This window comes from Papio anubis, unplaced genomic scaffold (genome assembly GCF_008728515.1).
Source record: "Papio anubis isolate 15944 unplaced genomic scaffold, Panubis1.0 scaffold107, whole genome shotgun sequence".
Taxonomy (NCBI): Eukaryota; Metazoa; Chordata; class Mammalia; order Primates; family Cercopithecidae; genus Papio; species Papio anubis.
This window is the reverse complement of record NW_022159822.1, coordinates 139,608-151,863: the sequence shown is the minus strand read 5'-3', so window position 1 is coordinate 151,863 and position 12,256 is coordinate 139,608.

Sequence of the window (12,256 nt, the reverse complement as noted above, 5' to 3'; positions counted from 1 at the left end):
GTGGAGAAGCAGGTTGTATGCCAAGCTGGGAGAGATTATCCCACACTGGGGAAAGGACAAGTGCAAAGCCCTATGATGAAAAGCCGCCAAGTGCAGAAAGCCTCATATGACAGGGGGCAAGATGGCCACGAGGTTGTGTCAGTGAGTGGGGGGGTGGGGAGACACAGGAGGTCAGACTATATGGGGCCTTTTAGTTGTAGATTGGGAAGCCACTGGAGGGTTTTGAGCAGAAGAGTCATATGATCTGCTTTATGTTTTAAAAGGATCGTGCTGGCTGCTGAGTAGAGAATAGAGGTTGAGGGATAAGAAAGTAAAAGAGACCATAGCAAGAAGAATGATCATGGCTGGAAGCAGGTAATCACATTGGCAGTGATGAGATCAAGCAGAATTCAGAGAGTGTTTTGAAGGTAGAGGTAACAGGACTTGCTCAGTCCATTTATTTCTTCAAATAATAATCACACTAACAATGATAGTAGTTAACATTTTTGAGTGCTTACTGTATGAAAATTGAGACATGGTGCCAATATTTAAATAGCATATTTTACTTAATATTCACAGAAACCCTGTGAAGTAGGTTCTATTATCTCAGAAAAAGAAACTGAAACTCAGAGAATAACAAGGGACTGTGCTGGGTGCACAGTGGCAGAGGCAAACATGAATAGGATGTGAGTTTATTTGAACCCCAAATGTTTAAATCTTGGGATTAATATAACATACATTTAAACAAACAAGCAAGAAAAAAAATGCACAGCAGAAAGTGAGAAATAACATGAGGAAAGACTAGATGAGGTGCTGTTATCTAGACGTGGACAGGACTCTTTCCAGCTGGGAAGATCTGAGACTGGGTCATGAACAGGTGGTTTCTTGAGTGGGTCCTGTAAAAATGAATATGATTTTGATGGCAGTAATGAGTAAGGACATTTCAGACTGATAGAAGAGTACATACAATATGTAGTGATGGGGAAAGATAAGGTACTGTCAAAGGACAACGTGTTTTCTGGTATGTCAGAGAAGTAGAATGTGTTAAGGGAAGCTGAGCACCAGAAAGATCCGGGTGTCACAGTTTGTGTAGGATGTTTAAAGCTAAACCACAGAGTTTAATTTTATCCAATAGAAGAGAACCCACAGAAGAGTTTCCATTTATTCATCAATTTATTCATTTATTCAAAAAATATTTCTTGAGTGCTTATTATAAGCCAGGTACTGTGCCAGGCACCTGGGATAAGACACAGTCCCTTCTGTCAAGTCTTTACATTGGGTGGATGTGGGAGGGACAGATGACAGAACAATATGCATTGAGTGTAAGCACTATGGTATAGGAAGCTCTGAATGGGAGGGGCATGGAAGCCATGGAAGATCATGGAAGGCTTCCCAGGAGAAGTGACGTCTGGACTGATCCTTTGGTCAAGCAGGAGTTAAAGAGGAGAAAAGGAGAGATATGGGTGTTCCAGAGAGAAGAAGGAGCCTTGTCCCAGGAGCAAAGTGAGGGTGATTATTCCAGAAATGTGAGTGATTCTTTTAAGGCTCAAGCAAAGCATATGATTCTTCTTAATACTTTCTATTTCTTTGCTGAGTCTTTCTGTTCTTTTGTTTCAAGCATGCTGCAGTTGCTTATTAAAGCATTTTTATGATACCTGTCGTTTTAAAATTCTTGTCAGACCGTTTCAACACCTTTATCGTCTCAATGTTGGCGTCTGTTAATGGTTTTTTCCTCAATGAAATTGAGATTTTCCTGGTTCTTGGTATTACCAGTGATTTTAATTGCATCTGGAAATTTGGGATTTATGTTGAAAGACTGGATCTTATTTAAAGATTCTGTTTAGCACGCCTCCTTTGATACCACACTGGTGGGCCCAGGTTCCCCATTCAGCTGTTGACACTTGCAGGACAGAGGGGTGGGATGGGGTGAAGTGGGTACCTCATTATTGCTGGGCCAGGGTAGAAGTTCAGGCTTCCCAGTAGATATCTGCTGATACCACCCTGGTGCCATGTCATTCCTTGAGTCCAAAAGTTCCCCCAATTCTGCCTTCTTTCTGCCTATCAGAGTCTCCCTATGTTTGACTCATATATAATGTCCAGGGTTTTCAGAGGTACTTAACAGGAGGCGTAAGAAAAAGTGTGCCCACTCCATCTTGTCTGGAACTGGAAATTCAAGTCAAAAATAAGAGAGAGGACAGGAAATCACAAGCCATGAGACTGAAGAGTTAGGCAGGTTCTACACCAGTTATTCTCAAAGCCCTCTTACACTCTTAAAAATTTAGAACTTCAAAGAGCTTTTGATTTTGAAGGTTACATCTATCAATAATTACTATTTCAAAAATTAAAATTGAGAAAATTTTAAATTATTATTAATTTGTTTAAAAATAACAATAATCATTCCATTACATGATAATGTAAGTAATGCTTTTCTTAATGAAAATTAATTATATTTTCCAAAACAAAAACAATTAGGAAAAAGTGTCATTGTTTTAGACTTTGGTAAATCTCTCTAATATCTGGCTGACGGGAAGAATGCTGATTCTTTTGTTTGCTTCATATTCAATCTGTTGTGATATTATACAACGGGTAGCCTCTGAAATATTCCACTGTATACTTGTGAGAGAATGAATGTGAAAAAGGAAAATAGATTTTTAGTATTATTATGAAAATAGTTTTGACCACAGAGACCACTTGGAAATGTTTTAGGGAACCCCCAGAGGACCCTCGATCACACTTTGAGAACCGTGGCTCTAGACATGTTACTATTTCAGTAGCATCTAGGTACATGTGGCTGCGGAGCACTTAAAATGTGGCTGGTGCAAATGAGAGACAGGACTTCCAGCTATATGTAATTTAATAAACTCAAATTTAAAAACTGAAACAGCATAAAATGTTTTGTTGTTGTTGTTGTTGTTAAACATGACCTTATAGTTTCGGTAAGAATACATTTCACTTTAACCCTTCAAAATTTAGCATCTGAATTGAGATATGCTGTACATGTTAAATACATGACAGATTTTGAGGACTTAGAAAAAAACAATGTAAGATGTTTCATTAATAGTTTTTATACTGAGTATGTTTTGCTATGATAATATTTTTGATATATTGAGTTAAATGTATTTTAAAATTAATTTAAGCTATATTTGTTAAAATCTTGAATGTGGATACTAGAACATTTAAAATGACATACGTGATTCACATTTTGTTTCTCCTGGACTGTGCTGCTCTAGATGAATTTAGATGATGAAGGCTTTGTGTGTCATGTAAAGCTCATTCTTTATTTTGAAGGTAATGTAGAGCCATTGAAAAGTCTGAAGTAGAGAAATGACATATCAGGTTTGCATTTTAGAAAGCTTACTTTGGCTTCAGTGTGGAGCATGGACTGAAGGAGGAACCAGTTAGGGTTAGGAGGTGCTTGCATTATTGAAGGGTAGGAAGACCGTGGCCTGAAGAAAAGTGGCTAAACTGGAGACGTATGACTGGGCACAGTGGCTCACGTCTATAATCCCAGAACTCTGGGAGGCTGAGGTAGGCTGATCACTTGAGGTCAAGAGTTCGAGACCAGCCTGGCCAAAATGGTGAAATTCTGTCTCTACTAAAAATACAAAAGTAGGTGGCATGTGCCTGTAATCCCAGCTAATCAGGAGGCTGAGTGAGGCACAAGAATCACTTGAACCCAGGAGGTGAAGATTGCAGTGAGCCAAGATCACACCATTGCACCCCAGTCCGGGCAACAGAGTGAGACTCTGTCTCAAAAAAAAAAAATAAATAAACAAATAAATAAATAAATTGGAGACCATAGTGGAAAGATGAAACCAACTGGACTTGGTTCTTAGGTGTAATAATGGCACTTTGGTTATGTAAGAGAATGTTCTTATTTCTAAGAGATGCACACAGGAATCTTTAGGGATGAAGGGCCATAATGTGTGTAATTTACTTTCAAATGGTCCATCATATTCACACACACATACACAGTACATCTGTGAGATAATAAGAATGAAAAGGTAAATAGCATCTTAGTAGTATTATGAAAAAATATATATGGAGAGAGGGGAAGGAGAGAGAAAGCAAATATGAGACAAAATATTAGCAATTTTCAATCTACATGACAGCAATCTAGTAAATGGTGAATCATTTTACTCTTCTTCCAACCCTTTCTGTAGGTTTGACAATTTTCAAAATAAAAAGGTGGGGGGGGGGGGAATGAAAAAAAAAACTTCAAAATGTCTTGGAAATCACTGATTAGATGTGACAGAAACGGGGTGACTTTCTGGTTTCTTGCCTGGCAACAGAGTAGACAGCATTGTCATTCCCAAGACAGAAGTGCAAGAGGAGCAATGGAATTGGAGGGATGATGAGTTCAGTATGGAATGCGTGGACTTTGAGAGGCTCTGGGCTCCAGCAGGCAATGTGCAAGCCTGAAGTTTTTGATAGGGAAATGTGGTAGAGATGCAGACATGGGTGTCTTTAGAATCTAGATGATAATGGAAGGTACTGGGGCACACTGGAGTATCAAGGGCACGTGTAGAGAATGAGAAGAGATGAGGTGTGAGGATGAAATCCTGGTGAACACTGACATTTCAGGGTCAGCAAAGAAGAATATCAGAGTAGACAACTTCCAAGATGGCCCACAACACCACCTCTTCATAGGCAGGCTCTTGTGTAGTCAGCTCTTCTCACACTGTATCAGGGTTGGTCTGTGAGACAAGAGGGGCGGAAGTGATGGCATGTCACTCCTGAGATTACATCATAAAAGACATGGTGGCTTTCATCTAGGCTTGGTACATGCTCATTCTTGCTGATCCCTTGTTCTGGGGGAAGCTGTCTATCATGTCAGGCTACAGGGAGTTCCATGTGGGGAAGAACTGAAACCTCCTGCCAAAAGCCATGTGAGGAAGCTTGGGAAACCTTGGAAGAGTATCCTTAAAAAAAAAGTTTTAAATTAAACATAAATAAATACATAAACAGCACAACTGCAATCTCATGAGACAACCCAAGCCAGACAACTCAGGTAAACCATTCCACCCAGCTAAATTGTTCCAGATTGCTGACCCTAAGAAACTGCGTGAGTCCGGGTATGGTGGCTCATGCCATAAACTCAACCCTTTAGGAGCCTGAGGTGGAAGGTTTGCTTGAGGCCAGGAGTTTGAGACCAACCTTCACAAATAATGAGAACCCCCGTCTCTACAACAAATTAAAAAATTAGCCAGGCATGATGGCACGTGCCTGTAGTGCCAGCTAAACAGGAGGTGAGGCAGGAGGATTGCTTGAGCCCAGAAGGTTGAGGCTGCAGTGGGCTGTGTTTGTGCCACTGCATTCCAGCCTGGGCAATGGGGCAAGATTCTGTCAGAAAAAAAAAAAAAATCAAGAAACTGTGAGAGAATCCATGTTGTTTTAAGCTTCTGAATTTTGGGGTGATTTGTTATGCAGCAACAGATAACGAACACAGATAAGCCTCAAAGAGGGAATACGTCGAGATAGGAGAACCATGAGCCTGGGATCATGAGAATATTTCATGGAGGACAGCCTAGAATATGGTGGCTAATACTACTGAATGGTGGAGGTTTGGAATTTTCAACAAAGAGGTGATTTATAACCTTGGTGAAAGCAGTCAGGAGAGTTGGGGGGAGCGGGTCGTGGGCAGAGACCAGATTATAATAGGCCAAAGAATGAATAAGAAAAGCTGTAATTTTTCCATTATCACATTTATTGAGGGGAAAAGTACAGTAAGTATCATAATCCTAATTTTAGATATGAGAAAGCCAAAGTCACATTGCAATTATGTGGCAAAATCCTCCTGACCGTTCCACCAGTGATACATTAAAGAATTTTATCTGGTAGCAAGGTGGCTCATGCCTATAATCCCAGCACTTTGGGAGGCTGAGGTAGGAGGATTGCTTGAGGCCAGGAGTTCAAGACCAACCTACTCAACATAGCAAGATCTGCCTCTATGCAAATAAAAAATAATAAAAATAAATTAGCCAGGTGTGACGGTGCATACGTGTAGTCCCAGCTACTCAGAGGCTGAGGTGGGAGGATCACTTGGGCCCAGGAAAGAGGCCAAGGCTGCAGTGAACCATGATCGCACCAGAGCACTCCAGCCTAGGCAACACAGTGAGACTCTGTCTTTAAAAAAGATAATTATCAGCCAGGAGTGGTGGCTCACACCCGTAATCCCAGCACTTTTGGAGGCCGAGGCGGGCGAATCACGAGGTCAGGAGATTGAGACCATTCTGGCTAACATGGTGAAACCCTGCCTCTATTAAAAATACAAAAAATTAGCCAGGCGTGGCGGCGGGTGCCTGTAGTCCCAGCTACTCGGGAGGCTGAGGCAGGAGAATGGCGTGAACCTGGGAGATGGAGGTTGCAGTGAGCCAAGATCGCACCACTGTACTCCGGCCTGGGTGACAGAGCGAGACTGTCTCAAAAAAAATAAAAAAAGAAAAAAGAAAAGAAAAGAAAAGAAAATTCTCTCCACCTACATTCATTACTGTTTCTGGGAAGAGTTCTGATAAATTCAGTTTTTGCGACTTTGTTCCATTTCCAGTGATATTCTTGAATCCCTTATGATTGTGGTGACCCAGCCAGCTTCCCAGCTGGGATGCTCCTTCATCTGGTTCTGCCTAACTCACCCCCGAGCTCCCACTGCCTTGGGTAAGTCCTTAGAAAGAGAACTGACAAATTAAAGTGAGACATTCTTTCATTCATCCCATAGCAATTTATTGAGCTTCTTATAAGAGCTTCAGCTACCTGGCTAGCATTCTTAGACATCAATGGGCAACCAACTTGTCATTGGCAGTTTTACATATGAAGTCAGCACGCCACAAGCAAAAGAAAATCTGCCTTAGCTTCCTAGAGAGGGGGGCCCTACTCAAGGTTGAATAGAGCACAGTAAAATTCAGCAACTGCAGCATCAACAAATGAAGCAATCAGGGTAATCATTCAGCAGTGATTAATAGCAACATCTCTTCTTGGGTCTCAGACGTGAAGCTATAGATAGGTAGCTATTCCTAGCTCTAACTCTATTTTAATGTATTTGGCCTTCAGTCAATCAATTCACCTTCCTCTGACCCATACAGTCTTCCCTTCGAAAGGTTTCCTGAGTAAGGTTTGCCCTGGGGGTGCAACCCACTTCAGACCTGCTTGAGCTGCACCTAGCGGCCACATGGTGTCGTGGTCACTCTCTCTGGCTTTGGAGTCAGACATGCCTGTATTTGGAGTCCAGCTCTGACATGTTAGCTATGTCACTTTGAGCCGATTACTTTTTTAACCTTTTTCATCCTCGGTTTCCTCATCTGAAAAAAAAAAGGGGGGGGCGGCAAGGGATAATATCTACCTCATAGTATTACCATAAGTATAACAGGAAGAAAAAGATGTAATGTAAAAAGTGACTGCCATATTTCTTCATTCTAGGAGGGAGCAGGATTCATCACAGAGGTGCTTCACTCATTTGTGGAGGAATAAACACTTTGTTCAACTTTTTTGGTTAAGAAAAGCAGCTGAGGATCCAATTCTCAGCTCCTCCTCTGATCTCAGAGTGAGAATAGCCCAGAATGGAGATGTTTGTTCAAAAGAGTTAAATTTCCTTTGTGTAATAAAGTAACAGTAATCAGATATTTTCAGGGAGAGGTGGAGGGCAGTAGAGAGATGGAGGGGAAGAATTGGGGAAAGAGAGAAATGACTGCAGGCAGCGCTCTGGGAGGCAGAGCAGCCAGGAAAAAGGACGCTGGGCATGCTAGTGTGATGATTTTCAGCACTTCCTGGTCTGAGTGGTGCTGTCACAATCCTATGTTGCCCTGACCTTTAGTAAAAGTCTTCCATGCAAAATGACCTTATGTCCTGGGGCTCTTTGGGGAAAGAAGGAAAGAAGGGGCCCATTTGCCATGAATGAGAGTGATGTGATAAGAGGACAACATTGTCAGCGGGCGGGTGAAAGTGCCCAAATTCAGTTGGAGCAGGAATTCATAAGGAAAAGTGATCACAAAAAATGTCAGTCCATCCCCCAAGAGTTTTTGGAAATCTTGGCTGGGTGTGGTGGCTCATACTTGTAATCCTAGCACTTTGAGAGGTCAAGGCAGGAGGATCACTTGAAGCTGGGAGTTCGAGAGCAGCCTGAGCAATAAAGCAAGGCTTCATCTCTACAAAACAAACAAACAAACAAACAAAAAATTAGCTAGACATGGTGGCTGGCACCTCTCACCCCAGATACTCAGGTGGCTGAGGCTGGAGGATGGCTTGGGCCCAGGAGTTCGAGTCTACAGTGAGCTATGATTGGGCAACAGAGCAAGACTCTGTCTCAAAGTAAAATAAAATATATATATATATATACACACACACACACACACATATATATATATACACACACACATATATATATGTTTTGGGAAAACATGGACTCTCCAGACTTGGGTTGTTAATGAAACATGATTCAAGAAGGCTGGTAAAAATTAAGTTACATAAGGATTAAATGAGAGAATGTACATAAAGCAATTAGCTCAGAGCCCAGTTCTTGATAAGGATGCAACTTAAAATAGCCCTTATTACTATGACTTAGTGTTCAATTTCCTCTTTTCTTCACCCCTTTTACTTCAAGGGTTCACAATCTACTTAAAAATTTTGATATAGTCACTTGTTTATTCTACAAACATTTATCAAAGTCCTTTGATGTGTCAGATAAGTTAAATAATTTCAGGCAGTAGCAATTGTCATAGCTAATGTTTTTGAGGGCTTAGTAAATACTAGGTACCGTGCTAAGTGCTTTACATAGCTTTTTATATTTAATCCTCAACAGTCCTAGGGAGGAACAATTATATTCCCACTTTACAAATGAGGTTAGAGAATAAGGCACAGTGAGTTCAAGAGACTTGCCCCAGATCACACAGCTAGCCAGTGGGAGAGCCAAGGTTTGAACCCAGGCTGCTAGATTTCAGTGCACGCTTTTTTTTTTTTTTTTTTTTTTGAGACAGAGTCTCACTCTGTTGCCCAGGCTGGAGTGCAGTGGCGCGATCTTGGCTCACTGTAACTGTAACCTCTTCCTCCCGTGTTCACGCCATTCTCCTGCCTCAGCCTCCCCAATAGCTGGGACTACAGGCTCCTGCCACCACGCCTGGCTAATTTTTTTGCATCTTTTGGTATAGATGGGGTTTCTCTGTGTTAGCCAGGATGGTCTTGATCTCCTGACCTTGTGATATGCCCACCTCAGCCTCCCAAAGTACTGGGATTACAGGCGTAAGCCCCAGCGCCTGGCCTAGTGCATGCTTTTAAGCTCCACACTACACTATTTTTTATTTAATTTTTTTCTTTTTGTGTCTTCTCATGCTTGTTTCCTAAATATACTGTTTTTTAATGCGACTGACAATGTGTGTGAGTTATGGCATACAGAGTCAGAGGGATCATGAGGGAATAGCCACTATGGGGACATTATCCTAGAAAAATGAGTGGGATTTTCTTGCCTTCTTTTCCCTCAAACCTCATATTCCTTTTCCAGCTCTAAGCACTCAAGATGGAGTGGCAGTAGGATCCCAACACTAATATCTGTCCAGAACTGGTCATCAGCTGGCTTGAGTTCTCCCATTCTGCCTGTGCCTACCCTTAGCAAGGGGAAGAACAAGATGGAAGAGAAGGAAGAGACCTGATTGAACCAGCCAATAGATAATTAGAAGCTGACTATTTTGCAATAATGCAGCACAACAGCAATAAATAAATCAATCACTTGGGGGGTGGAGAATGGCTTTCCTATAATCAGCTATTAAAGGCTTGTACCACTAATTAGTCTATTAATTAGAACTGTTCTCTTCCTTCCACATGTTATCAGCCTGCCAAGGCAGAGAAAACTCAGCCCCGGGGGCAGGAGATAAGAGAAGTAAGACATACAGAAGTGGCAGATTCAAACAGTTGGGCTTGTGTGTGTTTTAAAAGCACAGTTCTTAGTGCCCCGGGCATATCCACCTGCTAGTAGGAAAAGAACGTTTATCAAAAACCAAAGGGCTGTTGTCTGTGTTGAGCAGAAAGGGGAAAAAAAGATTTAATCTTTAAAGAGAAAAACCACTATAACCACACTCAGGGATCTGTGAAGGGCAGTTCCACTGGGTGTTCCCTAGAGCACAGGACACAGTGAGAAACAAGCATACTTAGTGCCAAGGCAGCATAATCAGAAGACCCAGGGGCAGAGGCACTCTGCTCCTACTATGTGCCTGGCACCACCCCCATTCTTTATGTTTGTAGTGTCTTGTCTGATGATTTCATCTACATTCTCAGATGCCCTTGAGTTATTTCTGGGAGTGCCCAAAAAGGGACCTCATATGAGCCCTCACAGCTGTGGTCACCAAAAGATGGCTGCTCTGCTCTGCCTCTCCTGTTGTGGCTCTCAATGGGTCATGCTCCCTGCTCACCAAGAGCTTGGGAAAGCCTCTCATCACCGTGCCTGACCTTGTTTTGCAAGCTCAAAGGGCTCTGCCTGGGCTCAGAAACTCACAAGTCATTCTTAAAGAGTTCCAACGAGCTCTGAGCCCCACAGCCGTCTCCATACTCCTGACAAATGCACACTGAGGAGTACTGCAGCCTTCATACTCCTTTTTTCACTTTCCCAGCTCCTCAGATCTGTTCTTTCCTCCCCTATTTACTCAGCAGACATCCCCTTGCACTCACATGAAAAATAGCAGACACGGGGTGGGGTTTTGGGGCAGGTGTCTCCACTAGCAACAGCTCACCAACAGTTGATAGGTTATCTTGCTTAATCCTCCCAACAGCCGTGTGATGGGCTATCAATCCCATTTTGCAGAATGGGGAAACTGTGGCTCAGAGAGGTTAAGCAATTTGACCTGGCTTCCATGGGCTGTGACAAAGCACTTGGTAAGAGCTCAGTAAACATTTGCTGATGGACAGAATTGAAAATATGGAGGAAATGGAAGATCTCCAGCTTCTGAGAAGCTCAGAGTCTGCGTGGGTCCAACTACATAGTGAAGCGGGCTGTCAACTGAGGTGGCCCCATTAGAGTAAGAGAAGGGGCAGAGGTAGAGAGCATAGGGTCAGACCCAAGGCCAATTCTTCCCCACTCCATTCTTTCCTATCTTGATAACTGTTGATATATAGTCCATTTTCTACCAACAACTCACCCCTGCCCCCTGCGTCCCAACAAGCATACCCACACACACACGAAAACCCTTCAGAAGCGGTCAGTGGTGACATTTATGAGCTGCATGATCCTCAGGATGTCAACATGTATGTGTCCCAACATTGATACCTACTTCGGGAATGGAGAGAAGAGCAGTGGTGATGTGGCGGAGAGAGTCTGAGCTTGGAACCCCGTGTCAGGCCTCTGTTCCTTGGTAACCAGCTGGGTGACCTTAGGCAAATTGCTTTACCATGTCTACCTTCAGTTTCCTTATATGCAAAGTAGGAAATGTCAGCTGTCTATTCAAAATGTTATTGTGAGGATCAAGTGAAGTAATACAATACTTCTCACTAACGTGTATATATATGTGTGTATACATATATATGTGTGTGTATATATATGGAGAGAGAGACAACTTTAAAATTACAAAATGCTTTGTTACACATGTATCTCTGGCCACCTTCAGAGCAAGCCTAATTATTATTATTTTCATTTTTTAGATAAGGAAATAAAAAACTCAGAAAGATTGAAATTCACTTGAAAACAGTGAATAGTGCTATTATTAAAAAGCAGTAGGCCTGTCCCACCTTATCTGATTTTTAGATTACGAAGCACCACTGCATTTACCCCCAGAGTCTCTCATCTGGGGTATGTGCCATGTTCAAAGCTTTCATTTATTTAATAAATATTTATGTGTTCCCATTTGGCACTAGGTATTGTGCCAGGCATTGAGGATACTATCGCAGAGGTATTAGTGTGGCAGGGAAAGCAGACGTCATATAAGAACAATAACAATATTGTGTTTTTCACATTATAGCAGAGGAAGGGCCAGGTGGTGCAAGAGGAGACAGTCAGGAAACCTGAGGAATAGGTGGAACAAAGTCTCAGAAAGTCGGGGAGGACCAGGCGTGGCAACTCATGCCTGTAATCTCGGCACTATGGGAGTCTGAGGCAGGCAAATCGCTTGAGCTCAGGAATTAGAGACCAGCCTGGGCAACATGGCAAAACCCTGTCTCTACAAGATACAAAAATATTTGCCAGGCATGGTAGCGCATGCCTGTAATCCCAGCTACTCAGGAGGCTGAGTTTGAAGAAATCACTTGAGCTGGGAAGGTCAAGGCTGCAGTGAGCTGAGATCACACCGCTGCAACCCAGTGACAGAGT